Below are 21742 nucleotides of genomic sequence, written 5' to 3'. Positions count from 1 at the left end.
CCCAGTTCCCTTTAGTAAAAAACGTCTCTGGCCTTATGATTTTCAACCACTCCAGCCTGCACTGCCTCCAGGCCCATTACGACTGACGGTATCTCATCCACCTCTTACCTTCTTCTATTACTCCGCCTCCTTCAGAGCATGTCTGACAGCCACCCTCTCTTGCAACTTTCTTCTCTTCCTTCTGTAACAACTACCTTCTGAACTCAAGCCTTTCCTCAGCCCGTCTGCTTGAGTTCCCTGCATCATCTCTCTTAGAGTTGGTTTGATCTTGGTAGTCACTTTCTCAGAAATTTGCAGTAGTGCCCAGCTATCCTATAAATTAAATAAAAGTGTTAACGTCTTCAGGTAGAGAACCCAGCCTGTCTGACAACATTGATTTTCCCATTTGATTCTTAGGCTCTTCAACGTTCCCACTACTTAATTTATTTTTTATAATAATATTTTTTTATTATATTATGTTAGTCACCATACAGTATTGCATGGTGCACTGGGTGTTATACACAACTAATGAATCATCGAACTTTACATCAAAAACCAAGGATGTACTGTATGGCCACTACTTAATTTTTAGAGAATTCTTTTGACAGTTATGTAGTCCTTCTTTGAAATAATAATTGTTATTTCTGTGTAGTTCTTTTAGTTTTAAGGGCTGATGACAACACTGTAGACACCCTGATATGCCCAGAAACCACAAGTGTAGGACTCAGATTCCTGAAAAAAGAATTCTTGCTTCCTTGGTAGCTTCTTATAGTAGTCAAGAAGAATGAACCTTACTAAATATGGACTAAGAATGACCTAAAATATTCCAGTATAACTTGTAATACTTCCAGGTTCTTGACTCAAATTCAGTATTTCTGTGACTTTATGTATGTTAATCTTCCTGTTCAGGAAGTTCTGCTATTAACAGTTCCAGTATCATTTTCTTTCGTTTATTTCACCAATTGGCTCTTAAAATTTTATTTTATTTTTTTAAAAGATTTTATTTATTTATTTGACAGAGAGAGAGAGACAGCCACCGAGAGGGAACATAGGCAGGGGGAGTGGGAGAGGAAGAAGCAGGCCCATAGCAGAGGAGCCTGATGCGGGGCTTGATCCCACAACGCCGGGATCACACCTGAGCTGAAGGCAGATGCTTAACGACTGAGCCACCCAGGCGTCCCAGCTCTTAAAATTTTAAACTGAACTGAAGGGTGAGAAAAATTACCTATCAGATTCTTAATTAAATGATTCACTAAGACCTCTTTAAATGTTTCCCTTAAAATATACATTTATGTAAAGAGAGGGCTCCACATATGAAGTCACCTCTCCTACATTGTTTCCTACATATTTTTCTATAAACTCAGTCATTCTTTTCCTGAACCCTAGGGTCTCTGGAGAGAAGAGCAAACTCTTGTCACAGTCCTCACCCAACTGAATGTGATTTATTCCTCACAGTTTTACAGGCTATGTTCAGACAATCATGGCTTGTTGAGAGGCACTAACCCTGTTCCTCCACAGAGGGGAGAGACTGGCAACACATGACTTTCATACAGTGCCAACGAGGGCAGGTGCCATCGGGGTCCCAGAGAGAGGATCAGAAAAGCACTCTTGGAGAAAGGGCTTTGGAGAATGTGCCTTTGAAGGATAGATGTGTCTTCAATCAGTAAAGACATGGGGAAGGGCATTCCAGGCCAGGAGACTGTCATTGAGCAAGGGCAATGGGAGGCAATGAAGAGTGTGTGTCTTGGTAATGGCGAGTACCTCCTGGCATTCAGAAGATGTGAGCAGTGGTGTGGCTCATGATCCCTTCAGTGCATGCTTGTTGTGCTTCTACTCTATGTCAGGTGCTATGGTCGGGGAGGAGTGAGACCAGATTCTGGTCTTGTGCTCCTACCCAGTGGAGGTGGTGGACCAGCAAGGGCTGGAATAGTGATCAGGAACCCTAGAAAGTGGCAAGTGACCTGAGACAGTAGTAGACAGTGAGCTCCTTGGAGCTCGTGGAGGAAGAATATGAGGAGAGCATGCACAAGAGAGCATTCTACACAATTCTGGAAAAACTTGAGAAAAATGCTATATTTTGGATCCAAACGTGTATATCCAGATCCTCAGATACCTTCTGCTTCATAAAGGCTGTGGGGTATATTTGCCAAACATCAGAAACAGATTTCTGTTTTGGGACCATATTCTTTGGTTATGCAGAATTGGTACTGCTCAGATGGTACAACGATCATGTGTCCCTCAGAGAAGGTGGGAATACTGCCTGCCTAACACGAAGCAAGTCCATAGCACCTGTTAGGAGAAATTCATGAACATCAACACTTCTGTATCTAGGATTACACATACAAGTTCTTCTTAATGGTACATAAAAGAGAGTTTGTATAGAGGCAAATCTTAACGTCACCTTTAGGGGTTATATCAAGGCCACTCGATAAGACAGCATCGGAGAAAGCTCAGTCCCTTTGGTGAAGCAGGATTGAAGGGGGCTGAAATTAGGAGGAGACTAAGGAAATTTGTCTTCATGTAGAAGCTAGAAGCAGTTTAAGAACCTTCTTGAGTGAGGAGCAAACCTACTTTCTCTACCCCAAAGCATTGCTATGAGAATCATGGCACTGTATGGAAAACTAGGTTCTAACCTGGAAAGTCTTGGTTGTTGAAAAGGATTCTCATTTTTATTTTAAATGTACAGTTACGTGATAACTGACTTCCCTTGTGTTGATAGAAGGTGTATTTTTGATCTAGAAACATTTCTTTCTTTGATGGTCATCTGGATAGACTATCTACTGTCCAGAGACAACATTCATTAGTTTTTTCATCTCTTGTTCTTAGGTAAGAAAACAATATTTATCTTTTAGACTTTTCTTTTATACCTATCTTTTATATTTTACTGAGCACTTATAATCCGATGGAAGTAAGAGTCTTCGGTGCTTCGAAACTGATCAGCAAGTCATAAGTGATTGGGGGAAATCCAAGTAATGACTTGCATTTTAAGTAACACCTGAATTAATAATTCACACAATCAAGACATGCTCCATCAGGCTTAAAGCACAGGTCAAGATGTAACATCAAGTAATCACAGTCAATTCTTTTTTTTTTGTTTTCATATGGAATGCTTCACAGATTTGCATATCATCCTTGTGCAGAGGCCATGCTAATCTTTGTAATTGTTCCAGTTTTAGCATATGTGTTGCTGAAGCAAGCACCACAATCGAATCTTAACAGCAGTGAATTGAATGCATGTGAAATTGTATAGCACAAATAAAAATATCTGTTTACATATGTCCTTGATTTTCACCAGCTACAGATTTAAATTCAAATAATATTTTATCTGAAGAGATTATGGGGCACCTGGGTGGCTCAGTGGGTTAAGCGTCTGCTTTTGGCTGAGATCATGATCCCGGGGTCCTGGAATCAGGCCCCACATGGGGCTCCCTTCTTAGCGGGGAGCCTGCTTCCCCCTCTCCCTCTGCCTGCCACTCTGCCTGGTTGTGTTCTCTGTGTGTGTGTCAAATATCAAATTAAATCTTTAAAAAAAGAAAAAAAAAGGTAGTCTACTTGGTCACTCTAAATGTGGCATTCTACCAATTTCCTGAGAGAATTGTAAAGTGAAGTGAAGAAAAGATGTTTTTGGTTTTGATAAATTGTAGATTTTGGATCGAGGGTGTGTGTGTGTGTGTGTGTGTGTGTGTGTGCATGCGCACACACTCACATGCAAACTCAGCTGGAGAACAAATGCAAACAGAACTGAACTTGAATGTTGATTTTTGCATCTGATTTTATTTTTATATAGGCATGTATATGATCATATTCTTTCATGAATGAAAACTCAACCTGCATATTTGCCTTGAACTGTGATGTATAAAATAAAATGTAGCATACATTTTTTGCAATAAATGTAATTTGGTGTTTAGATTCTCTGAGAACCTTGATACTTCTGTACTGAAAAATGAACAGATGTGGAAAGTCTGTTTATAAATCTTAAGATGTAACCATTATACTCTTTCTCACCCATTTCTTTCAAAAGGTGCATTTTCCCAGGGATGCAGCTGGTCAATTCCACAAATATATTTTCTTTTTTTTTTTTTTAAAGATTTTATTTATTTATTCGACAGAGATAGAGACAGCCAGCGAGAGAGGGAACACAAGCAGGGGGAGTGGGAGAGGAAGAAGCAGGCTCATAGCAGAAGAGCCTGATGTGGGGCTCGATCCCAGATCGCCGGGATCACGCCCTGAGCCGAAGGCAGACGCTTAACCGCTATGCCACTCAGGCGCCCCTCCACAAATATATTTTCAAAGATTGCATGGAACTTACATGTCTCTCATGCCAAATTGCTCATTTTATAAAAATATCTTAATAGAAACACAAATCATCCTTGTGCAGCCTTGAAATTCCATACTGGGAATATTTCCTTAATATAGAAATTCCACTGTGGTGGTTAAACCTGGTGAACAGATTTTACCTTGTTTCTGGCTTCAAAGTTATTTAGATGCTAAGTATTAATTAAGCATATTAATTTGGCTCATATTAAAGTGGCTCATACTATGCATGAATTAGAACATTTTCTTACACAGGTAATTCTGAGTGCATAGGTAATTCTGAGTGAGACACATTTGTACTGCATGATCATTGCAGTTGTTTTTTATGTTAGAAGAAAGTCTTTTCTTCCTTAAAATTTTTAAATTTCAGCTTTACTGAAATATACTTAAAATATGAAAATTATGGAAAGTTACATGAAGTTGGGTGTCATCCTTGCACAGGGGCCATGCCAGTCTTGTCTGTGTCTTCTAATTTTACTGTATGTGTTGCCCAAGCGAGCATTGCTTTCAGTTGTTCTTTAAAAGAAAGATTAGATGTGAACACTTTATCCCTAGAGTTGTGTCCCAGGTGTTTGGGCAGACTTTGTTGGGGACTTCTTGGGGATCATCTTGGACTGAAACCAATGAACCAGTCAAAAATGACCTCTCTACTTACCACATTCATTTTCCCCTGGACCCTTCATAATTTTTCAGGGGATCCCAGACTGGTGTTTGCATCCCAAAGCTCATGAAATATTTGTTGTTAGGTTTCCAAAGCTTCCTTTCTGTCATTCGTAAGCTAAAATGTTTCTTTCATTGAAGGTCCTTGAGGATGGAAGGTAAAGCAAACCAAGGACTCAGTAAAGTCATCTTGAAGATTCCCAGCGTTCCTAAAACCTATGAAAAGCCCTGAGATGTCCTGTAGTCAAAAAAATCTGCTTCACTATATTTAACTCAGGATTTTCCAAATGTACCCAACCAAAGAACACTTCATTTTTATAATTGCTTCAGATCTATTAACATCCTTTAGTGGTATTCCTTGAAAGCAATGACCTTTAGGAAGGTCTAGGTTACTTGTATTAGCCCATTTAATGCATGTAAGCAATGGCATCTGAACCTGGCATTCTCAAACTCCCCAGGAATAAGATTTACCAGTCATCTCTGAGCAAGAAGATTAGCAGCAGTTAATCACAACTTCAGACTTCCTAGGATAACTGGCCATGAATGTTTGCATTGATTTAGGGTCCAGCGGGTTTGAAGGTAGCAAAAACTCCTGTGGTATCTCCAGTAGGTTCAGAAAATGGCCTTCTAGGCTTAGCACTTTCTTTGCTGCAGAGACAATGGAAAACAATGACCAGCCCCCAAAATGAAGAATGAGATTTGTTGGCATAGTCCCCTCTGCTCTTAGATGCTATTGCACAGGGATGATATTCACCAGAGATCTCTCCCCCTCTCCCTCTGTATTGAGTGGCTTTGAGAGGATGGACTGTTGAGCCATTAGGGTCACAGACCAAATCCAATTCCATGTTTCCGAGAACCCATCTTTTTCCACTGCGGAAAATTGAGTTTGCAAGTTTTGACAAAATAACTTTTCTTTGAAGAAATGGTAAAAAGTAATTAACCATTGTGCAAAAAATTTTAAATCCTTGGCATCAAGTTTCAGTGGACTTTATTTTCAATGAATATGATTGGAATTTTATTTAATATATGATTTTGAAAAGTCAGTTTCTGTTTATATAGCACATAAGGTAGATCTAATATGGATGGTTTAATAACAAATGTTTGTTTTATGAACCAGTAGAGACTCATAATTAAAAATCTTGAAAGTTCAACATAAGCCTCTTATTAAGTGTGGTGTATCTTGTCATTTTTATAAAATTTTTGAATTAAGGGAGTGACTAGAGTAACCTTTAGTTTCTGTAAGTTCGAATATAATGTGCGATGAAGCTTTTCCCCTGCATGAGTAATAATAGAAAAGTAAAGTGTTTCATAGATCTATAGAACCCAAGTAAAAGTTGAGTTTTTACTCAGCTTTTGTGAGGAGCTGTAGGAATAACTGTAGGAAGCCTACAAACTTCAGATGTTTTAGGGAAGGAGGCAAACTGAAATGATCATGAGAGTAACATGGGCATAATCTTGATTGAACTCTAATTTTTTACATAATAATTTGCACATTCCACTGTTTTAACCAATATTAAAGCATGGTTACTTCATTTACTAATTTATTTACTCATTCAGTAACAATTTTGGGGCAAAAGTGAGGATGGGAGGTCCAGAGGAGATGTGCAGGCAAGAAAGAACGTCTCAGTTAGCAGCTCAGTCTAAGAGCAAGATTGACCCTGGCAGTGTGGTGTGTCCCCCCAGAAGTGCCTACTGTGGTCCTGGACCCAGTGACAAGCCTGGGGAGCCGGGGTGCTGAGTCATGCAACATCCACTCTTTGCTCCTATGTACCAGCTTTCAGGCATCCAGGACCTCTACACATGTGTGGCCATTTTCCTGGGGTCAGTGGTTTCTTGCAGAGAAAAAGAAGGAAAGGAAGAAGGAAGGAAGAAAAGGAAGGAAGGGAGGGAGGGAGGGAGGGAGGGAGGGAGGGAGGGAGGGAGGGAGGGAGAAAGTGAGCTTATCTTCTAGATAGGGAAGGGAAGGAGTGAGCTTATCTTCTAGAATCTTGGAGGCTATACTTAGTGCTTTGCATTATTTTTATTGTTAGACAAGGTTAAACACATTGATTTCCCAGAATGGATTGAAATTGAAGTTCTCTTGAAATATAATGGATCAAACTAGTTTTTCATTGATAATGGTTTGTTCTTTCCTCCAAAGCAGTTTCAGGTTTACTTTCTCTGTGGCTCTAAGGATGATAGCCCAAGCTTTCTACTAGCTAGGGAACCCTGAGTTTCACTGTGGCAGAGTTCAGGGGGTTACATTTAAGAAAAAGTATGATCACTTTAACCCAGGTGCTCCCCTGCTACCTGTAACATCAGGTCCCAGCTTCTTTGCCTCTGTTCCTGTGTTCCCTCTGTGCCCCTCATCTCTGTTCCTTCTTCTCAGCTTCCAGAACATTTTATGTGAATTTAAATTTTCCAGTTTCAACCTTGTATTCTGGTTAGCTATCTGTTTACAAGTCTGATCTCTCAAAGGGCAATCCATACCAACTTCATCTCTTTATCCCCCAGAGTCTGCCACGGAGTCCTCACTTAGAAAATGTCTATCAAGTGTCTAATAAATAAATGGGATTTAACTTACATACAGCCCTTCAGGAAAGATGTGTTGTCTGATGGAGGGAAGCATTCCTTTACTTCCACAATTGAATGTCTACTTTTTACTAAGAGCTCTCTGGGAAAGAGAACCAGGCTATTGGGATATAGGAGCTTCTCCTTGTTGCTCTTCCCCTTTCACATCTTCCCTGTACCCCTTTCCTTATAGACGAATTATCAATTACACCTTTTGAGTTTCTCATTCTTCATCTTTGGTAAATTCTTGGGTTGATCCTTTTATAGATAAAACAATATTGGAATATGGGGACTAAGTGATGAAAAAAGGGAGAGGAAAAGAGTAAGATAGAGGAAGAAAGTGTCCATTGATTAAGCCTGGAAAGAGAGGCATTGCATAGCCAGTCCTGTTTCCTCAGTTTTGCACAGTACCAGTGAGTAGCTAAAATAAGTAGGACAGAGTTATGATGTATGAAGGATAGACAAGGAAAATTTTCTGTGTAAATAGCTGACTAGGAAAACTTCAGGGACAGTAGTCTCAACAATGTTTTCTTGGGTCTTGAATGAGTCTAAGAGTGTTAGCCTTGGTTTGATGCCATTATCCTTTTGAATAATCACAGCAGCAAACACACAAGGGGGCTTCGATAGAGTTCTTGGGTAGGATAGAGGTGTGACAGGGGGTTGGAACCTATCATCTCCAACCACTGGAGGGAATCAAGGTGGAAAGGAGTGGATGGAATGCACTTCAAGATTCTTGCCCTTTACAAAGCCACGAGTGCTCCTGCACTTCAGCCTTGGTGCTGTCTAGAGTCTTGAAGTACACCAGACTGTCACTCTTTGCTATAGACCAGAGATTCTCAAATACTCAAATCTTGTGTCTCACAAATCACTGTCAAGGGACTGGGCTCTCACCAGGATAGAAACCAAACTCCCCTATGTTTTTCAGCAAAGGACATTGATGTGTTTAGATGGTTTGTCAGCATATTTATGATTTTTGGTGAGTTTCAAGGACATGATCAATTGCAGAAAGGTTATTGGACATAAATGTGATTGCTACAGAACTTCAAAGTAATTTGTCAATAGGCTGGGGAACCAAAAATGGAAGAAACATGAGATGTTTGTGCTTACTTCTAGTCCGCTGGAAGGTCACGGGTGGAGAATGGAGGTGGGGAGGGTGGGAGGAGGGTAGGTGGGAGATGACACGTGACATGTGCAGATGGGCAAGAGTATTGACAGAGGGCCAATATCAAGTCATGGAGAGGCGGTACACTAGTGAGTGAATGCTCAGGCACTGCCACTGACTCTCAGGGTGGCTTTGGGAAAGTTAGCTAACCTCTCTGGACTCTATTTTTCTCCTGTGTAAAATGGGGATGGTAATAACAGAATCCTGGATTTAGTAAGTGTTTAATAAAGGTCACTTAACGTTATTACTGTGTTAAACTTTTTTGAAAAATCTTCTATCTTCCTACTACTATAAAGCTAAATTCAGTAAATGTGGTTGAGTCTGGGCCCTATCCCAACGGGGATTTATTGCTTAAATGTAAAAATAACATTGTAATGAGGTTATTTTCATCTTCACAGAACTCTTAGAGCAAGGGGCCTTAAGACAGATTCTGAGCAAACTCCACCCCAGTTTCTTCATGATTTCAGAGTAGAGATAGAAACATACCCTTAAATTGAAAGTTTGCAATATTTTTCAGTTCTGTGTGGGGGTTTTTTGGAATTTGCAGACTGTTTTAACTTAATGAAATCCTTTTTGTTTATTTAATTTATTTATTTTTAAAAATATTTTATTTATTTATGAGAGAGAGAGCACAAGTAGGGGGAGTGGCAGAGGGAGAGGGAGAGGGAGAAGCAGACTCCCTGCTGAGCAAGGAGTCCAATGCTTGGCTCCATTCTAGGACCCTGGGACCATAACCTGAGCCGAAGGCAGACACTTAATCAACTGAGCCACCTAGGCGCCCCAATGAAATCCTTTTTAATTGAGGGATTATAACTATCGGTTTAAATGCCTCTTCCTTTATTGACTGTCACCTTCACGAACGCAGAGACTATGTCATCCTCGTCCCTGGATTCCCATGCTCAGCATTGCCAAGCATGGCACAGGGTAGGCACTGCATGAATGCAAATAAGTGCAGTGTTTTAGCTTTTCAAGTTAGGTGCTTTCATCTGTCCTAGTTCTAAAAGAATTCAGACTAAGTCTAGGGAAAATCAAAAGAAGATCTAAAAAAGATAGGATAGGGGCGCCTGGGTGGCACAGCGGTTAATCGTCTGCCTTTGGCTCAGGGCGTGATCCCGGCATTACGGGATCGAGTCCCACATCAGGCTCTTCCGCTATGAGCCTGCTTCTTCCTCTCCCACTCCCCCTGCTTGTGTTCCCTCTCTCGCTGGCTGTCTCTCTCAGTCGAATAAATAAATAAAATCTTTAAAAAAATAAATAAAAAATAAAAAAGATAGGATAAAAACCTATTGGTGCTTCCCTATTATTTCTCGCTAGATTTTTTTAAATGTCAATTAGGAGAATATTATACATTTCATGGATTAATAGAAAATCGAGGTTGGTGTAGAGTGGCATAGCTAGAAATGTAGAGATTTTGAGCAATAGCTTTAACAGTACAAACTTTTCAGTTATAAGATGACTAAGTTTGGAGATCTAATGCACAGTAATGTGACTGCAGTTAAGAGTACTGCACTTTATACTTGAAATTTGCTAAGAGTAGATATTGTTTTCACCACAAAAAAAGATAATTATGTGAGGTGATAGATGTGTTAATTAATTTGATCGTGGTAATCATTTCACAGTGTATATGTATATCCAATCATCACATTGTATGTATGTGTGTGTATATATATATATATATATATATATATATATATATATATATACAGTGTTATGTGTCAATTATACCTCAATAAAGCTGGAAAAAATAGAATTCTCCAAATCCCACAGTCACTCTCATTGCTAAGCAAAGACTAGCCCTAGGAATAGAGATTGAAGAAATCAGTCAGGGAAAGATAGCACCAGACAAGACATCCGGAAGAAAACCAGTACTGTCCCCATGAATCTTCCATCATTAAAGCTCCTTTTCTGCATCTCAGGGGTGAAGCTTCTATAGGGATTGATTTCTGTGTTTAGTACTAGGATATGCTTTGGGAATATTGGAAACCATTAAGTTCTACAGGCTGACTGAATTCTACTTAAAATCCTACAAGTCTTGTTTGTCAACTGGATATCTATAGGGTTCATCGGTGAGATTTTGTAGTCTAGCTATCGTGGCTAGCAGAGATAATGTGTACATCGGAGCAGCAGAGACTTAGGGTCAATTCTGCATTTCTAGGAAGTGAAGTCCTTCAGAGAGGACTTGTTCTTTTAGTGGAAATCAAACTAATGTTGAACTTCCCTTTGCCTGTTGTGGGTAGAGCTAGCCCTGGACAGTTAAAGAGAGTGTGAGACAGTACTTTAGCCATCAGGTATGAGAAACTTGGAATCCGTTTATCTTGCTAAATGCTTCCATAGGCCATTACCATCTTGCAACCCTTTGAAACAGCTTAAGCCACAATGGGGTTGGTGAAGCTCACATAAAATTCACTTTGGACATTGAATAGGCTGGATTTCTCTGGAAGCATTTCTTCTCTAAAATCGTAGGACTCTTAAAGACCACATCCCTTTGATTTTTGGCATTCTGAGTTCCCATTTCCTTTCTTCTATCATCTGGGTGTATAGGACCATATTCTGTCACTGTGAACTTAGCAAAGAGAAAGGAGAACTATGAAGGTGAAGTAGTTGGCACCAGCTCTCACAGAAGAGGTAGCTTGAATTCTCTATATCCTCTTTTGTACTTATGCACATTTAATTGGATCAAACAAATATCCAGTAATTTGTACATAGGGAGAACGGTTCTAAATATGCTAGGGTGTAGAAAGCAGAGGAAGACTACTTTGCCCTGAGGAAGCTTACATTCCAATGCACACAGGGCACATTTTATACAGGGTCTTCAAAGAAAAGACTTGGGGGGAAATCTGGGAAGACTTCCTGGAAGCAGTGATGGAAGGCAGTGTAGTAGTTTTTAACTCACAACACCAGACTCCCAGGATTCAAATCTCAGATGGACCACGTACTAGTTGGGTGATCTTGGGCCAACCCTTCTGTGCCTCAGTTTTCTGAGAAACTGAGATGACAACATCAGAGCCTACCTCACAGAGGTAATGTGAGAATCGAGTAAATTACTTATTGGAGAGATCAGGGCCTCTTTGTAAGTCTGGGATGGTGGGATACCCAGGGGAGGACTTTAGGAGTAGATACAAGATTAGCTTTGTGTATTGGATTGTGTTGGCTGCTACATGAGGATAGACTGAAGCAGGGTAAGAGTGGAGACCAATGAGGACAGGGTGGTTGTAGGAATTGAGGTGAAGGGATTGAGCCTGAGGTCTGGCATGGAAGACAGGCAGAAGCAGGGAATCATGAGCCACAGTGCAGAGGTGGGCTCCATAGCTGGGCCATGGATGCTGATCAGATGGGCCCAAACGAGGGCAGAGAAAGAAGAGGAGTATGGAAGGAAACTTGGCAACTTTCATTTGTAGGAGTAGAGTTTTGACACTCACATTTGAGGAGTGTTGACATGTAACTGGGTAAAGATGAAGATTTTGGACTTTCTACTCCTTTTAGAGGATTATTTTACAATATGGTGGAAATTTAATTCTGGAGAACTTCTGTTGTTGCAGCCAAAGGAAGTAAGTGTTGAGTTCTCTTGATAAATGAGGAAAGGAAAGGAACAAACATTAAATGCCTCCCTGTTGCTGATCAGCTGAATTCCTGCATAGCCGTGGGATTCCGGATGGGACAGGCTTGTAGAAGAGACACTCAGTTTGACCACTGACGAGGAAGCACATTGCTCAGGGGCTTCATATACAACTCAGGCAAAGGTGGGAGATAGGATGTAGAAGATTGTAACCAAATGGGTAGCTAGAAAGCTCAAAAGTTTCCCATTTGTTCATATGCTGTCATCTATATCAGGTGGGCTTCCAAAATAGTTTAGAGAGCTGCCAGAGTAATCATCTCAGGGCTTAATAACGGAGATAGTGGGTAGTGGAGTAAGACAGGGCAAGCTCATTTCCCCTGAGGTTTGAAAAGCAGCACAGAAGAGATGATAAAGCCAATGTTTATGGACTGATTCGAATCCCAGTTCTGTCAGGTACTAGCTATGTAACCTCAGACAAGTTACTTCAACTCTAATTGAAAATTTTTTTTCCAGTTTTATTGGCTCATATGGAATTTAAGAAACAAAACAAAGAAAAATAAACAAAAAGCCAAACTCTTAAATACAGAGAACAAACTGGTGGTTGCCAGAAGGGATTGGGGAGAAGGGTGAAATAGATAAAGGGGATCAAGAGTACACTTACCGTGATGAGCACTGAGAAATGTATAGAATTGTTGAGTCACTATATTGAACACCAAATGCCAATATAATACTGTATGTTAATTATACCCCAATAAAAAACAATGGAGAGAAGTTAGTCATTAGTTAAAAAACGTTTTATTGAGATATAATTGACAAATAACATTGTATAAGCTTAAAGTGTACAACATCATGATTTATGTATATGTTGCAAAGTGATTACCACTGTAAGTTAACATCCATCACATTACATAGTCACAATTTTTTAATTGTAATGACAGCTTTTATTATCTACTCTCATGGCAACTTTTAAATATACAATACAGTGTTGTTAACTATAGTCACCACACTGGACAGTACACCTCCAGAGCTTATTTATTTTACAGCTGGAAGTTTGTACCCATATCCTTCACCCCCATCCCCCACCCAGAGCAGCGACCAATCTGCCGTTTCTATGAATTTTTTTTTTTAAGATTCACATGTAAGTGAGATCATACAGTGTTTGTCTTTCTCCATCTTATTTCATTTAGCATAATGCCCTCAGGCTCCATCTGTGTTGTTGCAAATGGCAGGGTTTCCCTCCTATTATGACTGGGGAGTAGGATTCCATGTGAGAAGTGGGAGTAATAGCCCCTATCGCCCCGGGCTGTTGCGAGGTTTAAACGGCTTTGAAAGACACAGAACCCAGCAAGTAAGTGACATTGTAAGCTCCATGGTTGTTAGTGGTTGTGGCCCCATCCGCGCTGCAGCTGTCCCACTCTAAGTCCTCAGCCTCTGTGCACTGAGCTCCTTGGGTCTTCTAACCCCATGCTTCCTGAAGGCTAGTGTGTGTGGGAATGACCAGAAGTCTTGTAGCACGAGGATTCTGATTCAGGAGGTCTGGAACAGCCTGAGAATTTGTTTTCAGGCAAGACCAACACTGCTGGGCTGGGGGCCACACTTTAAATAGCAGAAGTCTAATTGGCACCCCTTCTTTCAGCCTCAGCTTCTTTGTAATCATCTAACCCACCCCCAGGGTGATCTTTATAAAATATCAATATCCATTACATCTCTACAGAAATATCAGTTCGAGTCATAGCACCTCCAAGTGTTCCCATGTGACACTAGAGTACATCAAATTCACAATTCTCCTCAGCCTGATATTCAGAGCTCTTTGCTTCTGGCTCCAACCTACCTTCCTAAGCGTTCCTGATTTCAATCACACTGTGTTGCATGCTGAGCAGGCCTGGCACTTAACTTTTGGTTTTGCTTTGCCTTTCTTATTGTGGTAGTAAAATACACATAACATAAAATTTACCATTTTAACCATGTTCTACGCATGCGACTGAAGGGCACTAAGTACATTCACACTGCTGTGCCCCGTCACCACTCTCCATCTCCACTTTGTCATAGTCCCAAACCGAAACTGTGTACCCATTAAACAGTATCACCCGTTTTTCCTCCCCTCAGCCCCTGGAAATCACCGTTTTACTTTGTTTCTTAGAACACTTTGCTATCTGTTATTTCAGTGGATCAGTGAAGTGGTGCTATTATTATTCCCATTTTACAGGTGAGGAAACTAGGGCCCAGAAAGGTCAGGTGACTTGCCCAGGTTCACATGCTAGGCAGCAGTGAAGACGATTTCATGTCGCCATACCATGATGTTCCACTGTGGTGCCTTTACTCGGGCTTTGTTTTCTGCCTCTGGTGTCCTCTCCTCTCCATCTACTGCCCGAGGTCTTTTGGATCCATTGCACAATTACCTCAGATGCCTGTGAAGCTTCTAGTCCAGTACTGATAATTCCCTTGCCCTGAATCAGTGGATTTATGTAGATGTCAGTCTTTCCCATAAGCTTGTGCGCTGCTAAGGCATAGTGGGCACAGGGATTGAATGAACTGCTGAAATTTCAGAACTGGCAGGACCATGGAAAGACTTTATAGATGATCCAGAGATTTAACTGGAGTATATCTAAGATGAGGAATTTAATGAATTGCTGCTTTCTTTCAGGGACATGTTCAGTTTTTACCGCACCATATAGAAACTGCAAATATCCTGCCAGAATGTTGAAGGATGTAAGAAACCTTTTGCTTCTTAGTATTGCCTCAGACTAAGAGAACATGCCATACAGAATTCCCCAAAGTGCAAAACCAGTAAGAGATGTACTTGTAGATCGAACTTTCTCTATCGATCTGAGTTTGCCTGCTTCTTTATTTCTTTCTCTTTCTTCCTTCCTTTCTTTTCTTTCTTTCTTTCTTTCTTTCTTTCTTTCTTTCTTTCTTTCTTTCTTTCTTTCTTTCTTTCTTTCTTTCTTTCTTTCTCTTTTGCCTGTTTGTCTTTTAGGAACAGAATAAAATTAGCAGGATGAGAGATGTTCAGCAACCTTTGACTGTTCATCAGCATTTTGCCAGGTAGCACTCAGTGCTTTTTCTTTAACTGATTCATCCACCAAACATTTATTCAGCATAGGTTTTCTGCCAGGAACAGTTTGGGGTGCTGGGAATACAACAGTGGACACAAATCGCCTGACCCTGTCCTCAGAAGGGACCGCAGAAGGTGCACAAAATGAACATCAGCTTTGGTCTAGGAAAGAGTGGACATTTTACTCGTGGAGGTATGTGTGCTCTTATGCAGATCGCCTCATTTTCTTCGGTGCCTGGCTTCTCCACCACCTCACCCAGACCAAGGCCCATGCCTGTGCAGTGAGCACTTGCTGAAAGAACTCAGGTTCGAGAAAAGAAAAGCCATTCTCTGGGGATGATGCAAAAGAATCAGAAAGCCTGATCCTGTTTCTGGATGTCTTTTGGGGCATGACTTTGCCTCGCCCTTTCCTGGTTTATGCAACATAGTACTTGGCACACATGTTACCTAATCCAGTCTAGGTTAATTTTCATTCTTAATTTTATCCGTTGGAAAATCATGTTCCCTTAAGATGGGTGAGTAACTGATGAAATAGAGTCTTACAAGATGTAATTTTTGAAGAAAGTTTTGATTGAAAATAAATTGGAAAATTCCGTGGCTTGTTTGATATATTTATGACATACACATTTAACATCATTACTGTCTACATGGGAATTATGAATATTTCATTCTTTCTTACTGTTTGAATATCTTTAATAAACCTTATATGAGTAAGAGATGATGACTTCATTCAAATTGATGAAGGATGCCATCATGCATTTCCCCCTATAAACTTAAAAAAAAATCCCCAGAGTCATACTGAGGTTTGAAAGACCACTTTCCTTTATGTGAGCAATTGTTTATAAAAAAAAAAGTGTGCGTGTGTACATCTCTCTCTCTGTATAAAGGGAGAGTTGGTCTTTGATAACACACAGCAAATTTTATAACTACAAATATAAGGTATGATTATCTTCCACAAAGGCATTTTAAATACTTTGAGGTTTTTATTCTAAAATAAATAAATATTATAACCAGAGTAATAGCCCAAGATGGATTCACTGTTACATTCTGCTTTTCTTCAGACCCTATCTGGTTTTCTTTAGAATTCCATATAAACATTTTAAATGATGTTTACATGAGCCAAACACTTTCTGGCCATTATTGGTCCGTGAAGGCCGCAAGGGTTTCCTTCTCTCTGTCAGTCCAGCCAGGCTGACTGACAGATTGGCTGGGGGTGGGGCGGTGGGCAAACTGATTGGCGGAGCCCAGTGAGGGCTGCCACTGAGCTAGGACTAAATCTGCTGGCTAGCTGTCTAATTGGGCCCCCCAGTGACTGCCTGAGATTAGGCAGCCCTACAGAGAGGGCAGTTGTTTTTTGGTTACAGAGCCCTAACTAGTTAACTTAGGCCTCTTCAGATGTGGCAGGGTGAAGATGTGCTCTCTTTCTTGCTGTATCTTTCTTTTTAAGAAATGTATTTTTCATGATTGCATTTGGTTATCACCAGAAGCTACTGGTGACATTTTCAACTGAAAATGCTAGAACTCCTGATTCGTCTGTTGCTCTTTACGTGGCACTTTTAGGAGCCCTGCTCTTTTACTCTCTTCAGATTTATTTCAACCCCTCGACTGCTGTACTTTTTCTTGGTGAACCTCCCCTATCCCTGCCTCCAACTTGTTAGTCAATCTTTACATTAAGGTCCAACATTCAAGTACTTTTTCTGGCCAATATCCTTAGTGCCTCTTGCCTTCCTTGATGCTCAAGAAAACTCCAGGCAAAGATCAATCTGATCATCTCCCTCGTCTGTTCCTACATGTGGGCTGTTTGCTGCTCTGGGGAAGATCTTGCTTCTCTGCAGCTTAGTACCACTCTAGAGCCATGCTCTTCTACCTCACATTCATGATGAAGACATACATTAGGTGGCATGATAGCCCAACTCAGTCTCTGGCCCGAGATGCCACTTACTTGTGCCATGTTAGATTTATCCAGCTGGTCCACTGCATGGTGATCGATCTCAGGTTTCTCTCATTCTTGTCACAAGTGGCATCAAGAAACCTCTGTATTGGGGCGCCTGGGTGGCACAGTCGTTAAGCGTCTGCCTTGGGCTCAGGGCGTGATCCCGGCGTTCTGGGATCGAGCCCCACATCAGGCTCCTCCTCTATGAGCCTGCTTCTTCCTCTCCCACTCCCCCTGCTTGTGTTCCCTCTCTCGCTGGCTGCTTCTCTCTGTCAAATAAATAAATAAAATCTTGGGGGGAAAAAAAGAAACCTCTGTATCGCCAGTTGTTTGCCTTCAATTCCCTCCCTGAGAAGAATGCTTCTTACTTACAGTCCTTCAGGTTGTATACTGCTGCTAATATTAATATCTCTAATTAAAGCTACAATGTATTGGGTGGCTACTATGTGCCAGACACAGGGCTAACCACTTTTAAGTCCATTAACTTAATTCTCACAGAAACTTTGGCATGTAGGTATTATAAATCAGACTTTACAGTTCAGGTAATTGAGACTCATAAAGATTAAGGAACTCACAAAGACCACACAACTAGGAAGGGATAGACTTGGAATTTGAACCCGGGTCTAGTTGATTTGAAGCCCAAACTCTTCACTGCTCAACCATGGCTTCTGTGTTATTTTTGAGAGGTGTTTCTTAATTTCGAATGTTACACATATAATGAACTTAAGAAAGGCAAAACAATTCTGGAAAACAATAAAATAGTTTAAATTAAAAAAATATGTTTAATCACATATTGTTCCATCAGCCAGAGACACTTTTGAATGTTTTCTTTCCCTAGTCCTGTTTTCTACACAGGATTTTATTTGTTCCTGTGTGTATCATGTTTAACATGATTGGGCTAATATAACATATACAATTTTATGACCTTCTTTTTCACCTATATTATAACAAGTATTTTTCATAATGCAGATTCTTTACAAACATGCTTTTTAGTGGCCTCTGCACTGATTAAAAAACACATGGAAAATCCACTGGGTAATGTCGCAAATGCAGAGACTTTCCATGAAATAAGAAATGTAATCTCAGGAAGAAGGATAAAGGGAGCTCGACTCCTAGTGGTGGACCAATATTACTCTATTTCAAATTGAAGAATGCAACAAGTGTAGACATTTCACATGGAGCTTCATTAAAATTCAACTTTATAAATCCTCCACCAGAGCAAGCAAGGTGGATGAGTCTGAAATTGTGGAAAATTTGTTGGAAAGGTCATCATCAGCCCTGAGATATGTAAGTAAATTCCTTGAATTACAATGCTGTATGTCGGTCGTCTTCATTCTGATGTTTCTACTCCTCTAGGTTTGCATCCAAAGAAAGTCATGATCTTGCTCTTCTGTTGCCCCTCAGCGCTTTTTCTCCCGTCTACAGCTGCAGGGTGCAATAACTATGAGCCTAGCTGAGTCCTGAAATAGTTCTACAGGATGTGTTCGCTTTGATTCTAATTCAGGATTAAGACTTTAGTGTCATTTAGTCCTTATCTGTTTCTACTGGGAGATGATGGCCCATGTTTTCTGTGTGTCACACAGGCCCTAGATGTGGCCCCAGGTAAATGTTTCAAGATTAGGAATTTAATGAATTGACAGAACTATAGCTTTATAATAAGCCTCGGTGTCTAGTAGGACACATTCTTTTACACTGTCGTTCTTCAAGATTATCGTGAATCTTTCTGACTCATTGCTCTCCATAGGAATTTTGTAATTAGCTTCTGAAGTTATATAGAAAAGTAAATCTAGACAAATCTACCAGGTTTTGACCACAATTACATTAATTTGTAGATTAATTGGGGGGATCTGATAGATTTATGATATCAGGATTTCCTGTTCAGGGATATGCCATATTTTTCCATTTATTTAGATCTTCTTTTGTCTGCTTTAATAAAGACGTTATTTTCTATGTAATGTTTTAGCACATTTTTGTTAGATTAACTACTGAGCACTGTATAGTTTCTTTTTTTTTAAGTAGGCTAATAGTTTTTTTTATTATGATATGTTAGTCACCATACAGTATATCCTTAGTTGTTGATGTAGTGTTCCATGATTCATTGTTTGCGTATAACACCCAGTGCACCATGCAGTACGTGCCCTCCTTACTACCCATCACCAGCCTAACCCATCCCCCCACACACCACCCCTCTAAAACCCTCAGTTTGTTTCCCGGAGTCCACAGTCTCTTGTGGTTCATTCCCCCTACTGTTTACCCTTACCTGGCTAGCCCATCCCCCAACCCTCCTCCCCTCTAAAACCCTCAGTTTTAATAGTTTTTAAAATATTTTCATTATTAAAGTATAGTTGATACACAATGTTATATTCACTTCAGGTGCACAACATAGGGATTTGGCATTTATATATATTATGAAATGCTCACCACAATAGGTGTCACCATACAAGGCTATTACAGTATTATTGACTACATTCCGTATGCTGTACTTTTCATCTCCGTGACTTCTTCATTTTGTAACTGGAAGTTTGTACCTCTTCATCCCCTTCACCTACCTTACCCATCCCCTCACCCTCTCCCCTCTGGCTACCACCAATTTCTTTTCCATATGAAGAAATCTATAAATTTATATAAAACATGAATAAGTGATTTGTGTAATTACAGAGAGATAACTTTTTTTGGAAATATATAAGACCAAAAGTATGTATAGTGCAATTTTAATAAATTATAATCTGATGACTGAAGTTTGTAAAATTAAAAATAATTTTCAAAACCATTCAGTTATAGTTGTCTAATTTCCTGTGTTTAAACATTTTTCAAAGGTTTCTTCTTTGACCCACAAATTATTTAGAAGCATGTTATTTAATTTCCAAGTGTTCAGGAGTTTTCCAGATACTTGGTTGCTTATTTATTATTGATTTCTAATTTAATTCTATTTTGATAAGAGAACATAATCTGTATGGTTTTAATACTTTAGATTTACTGAAACTGGTTTTATGGTCCAGCATATTTTGAATCTTTATAAAAATTACACATAGAATGAAAAACATCTATTCTGTAGTTGCTAGGCAGCGTGTTCCGTAAACACATGGGGCCAAGTTTGTTGGCAGTGTAGTAAGTCTTCAGTATCCTTACTTATTTTCTGTTTACTTGCTCTATTGATTACTGGTAGAGAAGTATTGAACTCGCCAAATGTTATTGTGGGTTTGTTTATTTCTTCTTTCAGTTCTTACTCCATTTTGAAGCTTCATAATTAGGTGCATACCTATTTAGGATTGTTATGTTTTCTTGGTTGACTCCTTTATCATTGTGAAACATCCTTCTTTTTCCTTAGTACTATGTCTTACCTGAAGTCTTCTTTGTCTGATATTAATTAGCCATTCAAGCTTTTTGTCATTAGGATTACATAGTATATGTGTTTCTATTCTTTTACTTATAACCTTGCTGTGTCTTTATAATTAAGGTATCTTGTAGACATTTGAATAGTTGACCCTTAAACAACACAGGTTTGAACTGCACAGGTCCACTTATATGTGTTTTTTTTTTTTTATAAATGCAGGACAGTACTGTAAATGTATATTCTCTTCCTTTTGATTTTCTTAACGACATTTTCTTTTCTCTAGCTTACTTTATTGTAAGAATGCAGTATATTATACATATAATATCCAAAATCTGTGTTAATCAACTGTTTATGTTATCAGTAAGGCTTCCACTCAACAGTAGGCTATTACTAGTTAAATTTTAGGGGAGTCAAAAGTTAAATGTGCATTTTCAACTATGTGGGGGCGTCAATGCCCTAACCCTTCACATCATCCAAGGATAGTTTGGCCTTACTTTTCTTTTTCTTTTTTTTTTAAGATTTTATTCATTTATTTGAGAGAGAGAGAACTAGACAGAGAGAGCATGAATGGGGAGGAGAAGGAGAAGCAGGCTTCCCATGAACAGGGAGCCTGACGCAGGGCTAGATCCCAGAACTGCGGGATCACGCTGAAGGCAGATGCTTAACCGACTGAGCCACGCAAGCATCCCCATTTTGTTTTGTTTTGTTTAAGATTTTATTTATTTGTTTGAGAGAGAGAGCATGAGCACAGTGGGGTAGGGGCAGAGGCAGAGGGAGAAGCTGACTCCCTGCTGAGCAGGAAGCCCCACATGGGGCTTGATCCCAGAACCCTGGGATCATGACCTGAGCCAAAGGCAGATGCTTAACCAACTGAGCCACACAAGTGCCCCTAGGCCTTCCTTACTTTTCTATCCAGTTTTAGCAGTTCCAGACTTTACATTTGTGTCCACTGACAGTTAATGTAATTATTAATATGATTAAATTTAAGTCTGCCATCTTGCTACATGTTTTCTGTTTGTCCCATTTGATCTTTGTTATCTTTGCCTTCTTTTTTTCTTTCTTTTGGATTAAATGAGCATTTAATTAGTATGCCACTTTATCTCTTTTGATTTATAATTTGTATCACATTTGTGTTTTATTTGTTGCTCTAGGCAGTTAACTTATTGCTGTGTGCTGTGGACTCCTGTTGTGCCATTTTA

The 21742-nt window shown here is 39.8% G+C and overlaps 2 non-coding genes across 2 annotated transcripts; both read right to left on the bottom strand.

Moving 5' to 3' along the window:
* Nucleotides 1-3074: 3074 nt before the first annotated feature.
* LOC123787688 (U6 spliceosomal RNA) lies at nucleotides 3075-3179 on the bottom strand. The gene has a single exon (XR_006778306.1). It is a non-coding gene; the product is annotated as a U6 spliceosomal RNA (small nuclear RNA).
* A 1510-nt stretch (nucleotides 3180-4689) lies between these two features.
* Nucleotides 4690-4795, bottom strand: LOC123787689 (U6 spliceosomal RNA). Its single transcript, XR_006778307.1, has one exon. It is a non-coding gene; the product is annotated as a U6 spliceosomal RNA (small nuclear RNA).
* Nucleotides 4796-21742: the final 16947 nt, after the last annotated feature.

Source organism: Ursus americanus, chromosome X (assembly GCF_024610735.1).
Source record: "Ursus americanus isolate L20-20 chromosome X, mUrsAme1.1.p, whole genome shotgun sequence".
Taxonomy (NCBI): Eukaryota; Metazoa; Chordata; class Mammalia; order Carnivora; family Ursidae; genus Ursus; species Ursus americanus.
Note: the sequence above shows the minus strand (reverse complement) of the source record. Positions and strands in the feature narration are given on the sequence as shown.